The sequence below is a fragment of the Triticum dicoccoides genome, chromosome 4B, assembly GCF_002162155.2.
Source record: "Triticum dicoccoides isolate Atlit2015 ecotype Zavitan chromosome 4B, WEW_v2.0, whole genome shotgun sequence".
Taxonomy (NCBI): domain Eukaryota; kingdom Viridiplantae; phylum Streptophyta; class Magnoliopsida; order Poales; family Poaceae; genus Triticum; species Triticum dicoccoides.
Window position 1 is genome coordinate 620,025,201 of NC_041387.1, and position 8,921 is coordinate 620,034,121.

The following is an 8,921-nucleotide window of genomic DNA, read 5'->3' on the forward strand; positions in this document are numbered from 1 at the left end:
GGGGGGGCGGCGGTGGGCTGGGCCAGCGGGAGGAACTGGGCCGGCTGGGCTGGACAGGTAGGCGCCAGGTAGGCTCTGTTCTTTTTATTTTTTCCTATTTTCTGTAGTTTGTTTTGATTTAGTTTAGCAACTAAATCATTTAAATAAATTCTGTAGATTTTTATGTGGCTTGCTAAAATATATACAAAGCCACTCACAAACCTCCAGAATTATTGGAGTCATATTTAATATATATTTAAATATAAATCCAAAGCAAATAGTTATTGGATTAATTCAAATGGCCAAAATAATTATCTCTGTGACTCCAAAAATATTGGTTTAAATTTTACCTCTTACCAATATTTCCATGGAATAACAGGAACATTTTTTTTTGACACATTTGAGAAGATTTAATTGTTGGTTATTTTTTTAGAGGTTTCCTGAGGCTTTTGAAAATTCCTCAATTCAAATTTCATTTGAATTTAAACATGATGCACACACCAGACAGCACCAGAAGCTAGGGATGTGACACCTTCGTCAAGCGATCTACTACAACCCAGATAGAGTCATAGCCTGAATTTGTCCTGGGTAATCCAGTGATAAAATCCATGCCTAATTTATCCCACTTCCATTCGGGTATCGGCAAAGGCTGTAGTAACCCTAATGGTTTCTGATGTTCTGCCTTAACTCTCTGACATACATCGCATACTGCTACATATTGTGCGATATTCTTCTTCATTCCTGTCCACCAAAAACCTTCCTTCAAATCCAGATACATCTTGGTGTTGCCTGAGTGAATCGAATAAGGCGAATCATGAGCATCTTGAAGAATCAACTTCCTGATCTTGGGGTCATTGGGCACATAGATATGATCCTCAAACCATAGAGTCTCGTGTTCATCCTCACGAAAACCTTTAGCCTTTCCTTTACTCATTCTTTCCTTTATCTCTGCAATCTCCTTGTCAGTCTTTCTGAGCTTCTCGGATCTTTCCCAGTAAAGTGGACTGAATTTCCGATGCTGCAACATAACCTCTCGGAACTATCTCCAATTGAAGCTCTCGAAGGTCGTCAACTAACTCCTTAGGTAATCCTCCGGTTATGAGCGTGTTAACATAACTCTTGCGGCTCAACGCATTTGCTACGACATTGGCCTTTCCTGAATGATAATGCAATCTCTTGTCATATTCCTTTATGAGCTCCAACCATCTCCTTTGCCTGAGGTTCAAATCCTTCTGCGTGAAGATGTATTTCAAACTCTTATGATCCGTGTAAACATCACAACGGTTTTTGATGAGAAAGTTTCTCCATGTCTTAAGCACATGCACTACAGCTGCTAACTCCAAATCATGTGTGGTATAATTCAACTTATGAGGTCGAAGCTGTCGTGAGGCATATGAAACAACTTTTCCTTCTTGCATGAGAATACCTCCAAGTCCCTGACGTGAAGCGTCGCAATAGACATGGAAATCCTTGCGTATGTCTGGGAGAATCAGCACTGGGGCTGTAACCAATCGTTTCTTCAACTCCTGAAAACTGGCCTCACACTCTTCACTCCATTTAAACTTGGTGTCCTTCTTCAATAACTCCGCCATGGGCTTCGCAATCTTGGAAAAATTCTCAATGTATCTTTGATAGTAACCTGCGAGTCCAAGAAAAACTTCTGATCTCTCCAACTGAGGTGGGTGCCAACCACTTAGTGACAGACGCAACCTTGGTAGGGTCTACTGCTATTCCTTCTCCTGATATAACATGTCCGAGAAACCAACTTCCTTCAACCAAAACTGACATTTGCTGAACTTGGCATACAACTGATGTTCCCTGAGCTTCTCGAGAATCAAGCGCAAATGCTCCTTATGCTCTTCTTCATTCTTGGAGTAGACCAATATATCATCAATGAACACCACAACAAACTTGTCCAAAAACTCCATGAGCACCTTGTTCATCATACTCATGAAATAGGCAGGGGCATTAGTCAAACCAAACGACATAACTGTATACTCATATAGCCCATACCTCGTAGTAAAAGCTATCTTAGATATATCCTGCTCTCGGATCTTCAACTGGTGATAACCTGATCGAAGATCAATCTTGGAGAAAACCTTAGTTCCTTGCAGCTGGTCAAACAAATCATTGATCATCGACAGAGGGTATTTGTTCTTGATCATCACCTCATTCAGCGCACGATAATAATCACCATGACTACAAGAAATCCGTTAATACATGACGGTTCTATTCCTTCATGGATCAGTAGAAATATGTCATGCGTGCCCATTCATGACGAACTCGACATCCGTCATGTATATCGCGTCATAATTTGACATCGTACCGTCCTTGCCGGTTTTCGACCGTCATGGATCTGCCCTAGGAATTCTTCAATGACGTGCTTGTAACGGCGTTAACATGTTTTCCAGGTCATCATTTGACATGGCAGCCCATGTAGGAATCGACCCAATGGCCCACCAAATTTCAACTAGGTTCAAGAGTGGCAGCCCATATAGCAATCAACCCAATTAAAATTTTGTCCCATTAAACTATGGTCGGTCCAACGCCCACCAATTCACTGCAAGCGATACACCCGCCTCCTATCACATTTCCCTTCTCTTCGTCCATGGAAATTTTAAGACAATATGTTCTGCCTGAAAGAAATATATGCTCATTTCATTAAATTATATAAAATGAAGTTACATAAACAAACCAGGAAATACACCTGTACACGAGCAAAAAGATCCATAAAACTTAATACAAATTAAAATTACAAACATCTCCTAAAGAACCCTAAACTACTCTCGAGCTCCTGAAACGTCGGCGGTGCTCGCCATAAGCAAACTGGGGTTAATGCCCGTGCGTGGGAGACAACATTTTTGCAACCATCTCGCCTTGAACCATCCTTCAAAACGACACTCCGTCTCCATCGATGAAGAGTCCATAAATGTGTGTTACCTGCGTGTCAAGAAGCCCTAAGAATGGCTAAAAAACAGAAACGAAAAGGATGGGAAAATGAAAAGAAACAGGGGAGAGAGACCTAGTGGCCTGGTGGGATCCCGCCGGTCCGATGCGGCAGAACTCGACCAAGCGCACCGTCAGTGGAGGCTGAAGTGGCACCTCCCGCACCCCGTAGTCAACGTGCCCGACCCATCCAGCCTCTGCACGCCCACGAGGCCACGAGGGACCTGGTCGCTCCTTGCAGCAATATGGGCACCATCTGCAGCAACTCCGTCGGTGCCACGTGCACTACAGGTCCGCCTTCAGGGGCGTCACCGCCTGTGAGACGAGGCTAACGTCCCGGCGGCACATGGTCGTTGTGCGATGCAGAGGGGAAGATCATCATGGATGAAGAGGTCGCGGCAGCTACCAACGCGGTGGTTGCGGGATGCAGAAGGGAGGATGGCCATGGATGGCGAGGTTGCGTCAGTTGCCACCCTTTTCCTTACTGAAGTGGAGGTGGCCATGGATGGGTAAGGTGGAGGACTGGTGGCGGTGGGTGGAGGACCGGTGGAAGAGAAGCGGGCTGTCTCGTGCTGGACAGAAGAAAACACAAGCAAGATAAGAGGTTTCCTTGCCGTTGGATCCTAGGGGAATAGACGGTTTGGATCTGCAATCCGTGGGATGCTTAGATCAGCCAATCACAACGCAGCTTTGCCCTCACGCTGGATCGCCACTTTGGCTGGAAACTCTAGTGGGCCTCTGTTGATAGTGAGGCCGGCCACGAATTCAATTTTTTTTTCAATTATTCAAATAACCAAATAAGGCATCCTTTTAGGGTCGCTTCGAAAACCTAAAAAAGGAATAACTTCAAAAAAGAATTATCATATACTCACTCCGTCTCGTAATATAAGAGCGTTTTTTTACACTAGTGTAGTGTCAAAAACGCTCTTATATTACGGGGCGAAGTGAGTATATCACAATAAAATTTTAATGTAAGATTCTACATGGAAGTTGTTTTGTGGGATATTCCATAAAATGAATTTCCGCGTGTCAACTGAAATGAATTCCAGTTCGACCTACATATATATCAAGTAAGGTCAAAAACATTGCCGGTCGTTTCCTTTACAATAGATATATTCTTAGTGGTGTATCTTTGAGTGTAGAAAAAGTTTCATTGTCAAACGAGGTACCAACTAGAACTTTGCCATCAAACCCAGATCGTTCCTCGTCGAAACCATGTTTTTTCATCAAAGATGTTCCGGCTTGCGTGCAGTGTATGTCATAAATTTTGTGAAACCTTTTCAACATTTTACTACAACCTCTGGAGGTTATATGATATGAGGGCACCATGCCAATATTTTTCAGACTTCATTTGTATTTTCCAGAATTACAAAACAATAAACTCCATCTTCAGGGTTAAGACTTGGCACCCTTGTGTTTGGAATTTCTTCATTTTCTTGGATAGGGCCAAAACATAGACTCTAGAACACATATATGATTTCTCAAATAATTTGTACCAACTTTTTTATTCAAATGTAGTTTAAAATTGAATTATATTCATTAAATTCCTAGAAATGCACTAAATGACTTACATATAGCACACAGACCCCCAAAAAATGCTCATCTTTCACATGGATCGTGCAATGGTGTATGTTGAGTGTAGAAAAAAAATCAAGGCCAACTGATGAAGCAGTGGTCGATTCGCCTCCAAACCTCACCTGTTATCTCTTGGAACCTAAATTCTTTTCTGGAGATGATCGAAATGGTAAGCAACTAGTTTGGGACACGTGAGGTCGAGGGCCCGAGTCTTGGGTGGTAGCCTTTTTATTAGTTCAGCATGAGTCGGACCACAACATTTAACTAAGACAACCAAAAAAAGTGTTTGTGCATTTGAAAAAAGCATTCAAAATGTTTTTTGAAAAATCGCTTGTATTAAAAATTGTGGATGTATTTTTGAAAAACAATCATGCTTTGAAATAATTGACAACGTGTATTTTAAAAAATGTTCAACAAGTAGAAAATGATCAAATAATTTTAATACATTTCTAAAATGTATTATAGTTAAAAAAATGCATGCTGTCACTGCTTTTAGTAATTGTATGTTTTTCAAGAATACAATGAATATACGCAATAATTGTGGGTGCTTGTGGTCATGAGTGAAGGACGTACTTTAAAAAATCACATAAGTTTTTAAAACAATTTTGTTTACCTCTTCAAGTTAACTATATAATGAAATGTAATAAAGATTCAAATACACAATAATTGTGTATTGGTAATTATTTTGGACTTTTCTTCCATTTATTTTCAATTGGAAAAGCCAAAAGGAAAAGTAAAAACGAATTTGAAAACTAAATATATGAAAACCAGTAGTTGGTCATATAATTGGGCAAAAATATAACCATTTTATAAAAATACGTTGAACATGTTGTCATTTTTTAGTAGTTTGTAGTTTAGAAATACGATCATGATACACAATAATTGTGTGTGCTTGTAGTATGGAATGAATATATATTTTACATTTCCTTTTTTAAAATCCACACACATTTAAAAATAATCATGTTTACCTCTTCAAGCTAAAATATAACGAGATTGAATAAAATTTAAAATACACAACAATTTTATTTGTTAAAAAATAAATGTAAAAATAAACATGAACTACATAAAATAAAATAAAATAAAATAAAAAACCAAGTAGAATATGCATAAAGAAAATCCTTAGAAGATACAATATGTATGAAAAAAAGTAACGTGCAGTACTGGGCCAGCCCACGTGCTCGTGAAAGCGAGCGATATGTGTAGTCTTAAAAAAATGTACGTGCATTACCGCTAGTTGGTTTGTTAGCTTGCAGGGCTCTAACGGGAACTCCTATTTGACGCTCACTGCGGCAAGCAGTCGGCGCTTCGCACAGGGCAGGTGCGAGGAAGCGACCGAGTGGGCCGGCCCGTTTAGCGTTACAGCAGACCCCGGTTTTGGAACCTTCTATGATGTTTCCAGCCGGTTTTTTTCCGGTTTTGGGAACCTTCTAGAAGGTTCCTGAACCGGCTTTTTCTTTTTCAGTTTCATTTTCGTTTTTCGTTTTTCTATTTCTCTTCTTTTACTTTTTTCTTTTCTTCAGTTTCCTTTTTTCTGTTTCTTTTTTCTTTTCCTTTTTTTCTTTTCAAGTTTATTTTCAAAAAAAAATCCGAATTTCAGTTTTTTTCCTGTTTTCCAGATTTTGTTCAAAAATTCAAAAAATGTTTCCATTTCACAAAATTTGTTCATAAATTTAAAAAATGTTCCTGCTTTCAAATTTTTGTTCTGAATTTTCGGAAAATGTTCCTGTTTTTTCAAAAATTGTTCAAATTATTTTTATTCATTTTTTGACAAATTTGAAAATTAAGGGCATGGATTTGAAAAAGTGCCTGTTTTCAAAAATTGTTCACAAATTTAAAAATTGTTCTTATTTTTCAAAATTTTGTTCATGCTTTAAAAAATGTTCTTCTTTTTCAAAATTTTCAAAAAATGTTCGTATTTTTTAAATCATGTTCAGTTTATGCAGCTGAAAAATGTTCACCTATATAAAAAATGTTTGCACTTTCAAAAAATGTTCGAAGCACTAGAAAAAAGTTTCCGTTTCAACTGTTTGATCATGTATATAAAAAATGTTCTCCTTTTCAAAATTGTTCTCAGTTAAAAGAAATTTTTTCTGAATTTAAAAAGTTGTCCCCATTTTCAAACTTTGTTCACCAATTCCAAAAAAATTGTTCACAAATTTCAAAAATTATTCTTATTTTCAAATTTTTGTTCATGTAGGAAAAAATGTTCTTGTTTTACAAAAAATGTTCTTAGTTTTTTAAATCATGTTCAGTTTACGCAGCTGAAAAACGTTCACCTATATAAAAAATGTTCGCACTTTCAAAAAATGTTCGAAGCACTAGAAAAAAGTTTCCGTTTCAACTGTTTGGTCATGTATATAAAAATGTTCTCCTTTTCAAAATTGTTCTCAGTTAAAAGAAATTTGTTTTGAATTTAAAAATCGGACGCTCGCTGTGGCAAGCAGTCGGCTTTTCGCACACAAGCAGCTTGGCTGGGCCGGCCCATATTGCGGGTGCGCCACATTCGTAGGTTAAAAATCGCAAAAAAGGAAAAGGGCTACTGGAATCGAACCCGAGACTTCCTATTGCTAAGCGCGATGAGCTAGGCGCCCCAACTAGCTACTTCTTATTGTAAATTCGCAGTGCGAACCTAAAGAAATTAACAGTAGCGAGAAAACATAAAATCTGAATACGCAAAATTACGATGAACCAAGGTGTGAGCGAGGCACCTGTCAACACAAGTAGGTAGCCACTATAGTTTCTAAGATTTCGTGTCAAAAAAGGTAGCCCAACAAATATGAACTATAAACCGCGACAAAGGCTATACTTAAAAAAAATTCAAACGTGAATTCTTTTGGCAAAAAGTAAATATTTTCTGAAACGCAACCATTTTATAATTTGTGAACAAAATTTTAAAAATTAGAACATTGTGTGAAAGCGTAAACATTTTTTTGGAATAAAAAAGGAAGAAAACTGAAATTGCGAACATTTTGTTTAAATGCGACCACTTCAAAATTTGTGAACAATAATTTTAAAATTAGAACATTTTCGTAATTTCATTTTTAATGGACAAATTAATTGAATACGAGAACATTTTTCAAATTTGCGAACACTTTTTTGAAAAACAGAATAGAATTGAAAACCCAAAAATTTCGAATTTTCCAAAACATTTTTCGAAGACATGAACATTTTTGGAATTTTTGAACAAATTTTTTAAAGCACGAACAATTTTGAATCTTGAAAACAAATTTGGAAGCGCCAACTATTTTTTCAACCATGGACATTTTTTGAATCTTGAGAACAAATTTTAAGGTAAGTAATGTTTCAAAGTTTGAACATTTGTTAAACAACGCGAACATATTTTGAAACTCCAAACAAAATTTTTGAATACATGAACAATTTTAAGAACAGGAACATTTTTTGAAATTTCTAAACAAAAAGTTGAAAAGATGACCATTTATTGAATCTGCGAACAATTTTTTGAAAACACAAACAAATTATAAAAAAATACGAACAACTTTTGAAAAATGGGAACAAATGTGAAATCCCACAATTTTTTGAAAAAATGAACAAACTTGGAAATGTGGACATTTTTTGAAAATCACGAACAAAATTTGAAACTCCGAACAAATTTTGGAAACACAAACAAAATTTTGTACATTTTTTGAAAAGAATGAAATGTTTTTTGAAACCTGAACAAAAAAATTCGAACATCTTTTTTGGGACCGAACAAAGTATTGAATATACCGAACTTTTTTTAAAATTGCGAACAATTTTTGAAACCGAAACATTTTTTGAAATCCCGAACTTTTTTTTAAAAGTTGGCAAAAGGTTGAACAAAAATATTCTTAACAATTTTGTTAACACATATTTTTTTTGAATATTCCGAACAATGCATACAGTTTTTGAATTTGTGAACAAAATTTGAAAACACGAATTGTTTTCAAGTTCTGAACATTTTTGTAAAAGTGCAAACATTTTCCTAGAAAGGCGAACATTTTTTTGAAAAAGAAAACATAAACTTGAAAAACAAAAATAAAATAAGAAAATAAAAACGATACAGAAATAGAGAAAGAAAGGAAAATAAAAAACCGATTCAGGAACCTTCTAGAAGGTTTCCAAAACCGGAAAAAACCAGCTGGAAACCTCTAGAAGGTTCCCAAAACCAGAAACCGGGAGCGCTGGAACGGGCCGGCCCGTTGCGTCGCTGCTCGGTCGCTCGCGGGTGCGAAGCGCCGGCAGTTTGACGCAACGAGCGGCAAATAGGAAATTCCGGCTCTAACATTACATGTACTTCCTCTATTCCTACGGAGGTAGTACGTCTTAGACTCGAATCTCTTCCTACACCCAAATTTTTGAAATTATTTTCTCTCTATCATATACTGACATGTGGGACCTACACTTATACTGTGCACTGACGTGCCAACAGGCTGGGTTATAGG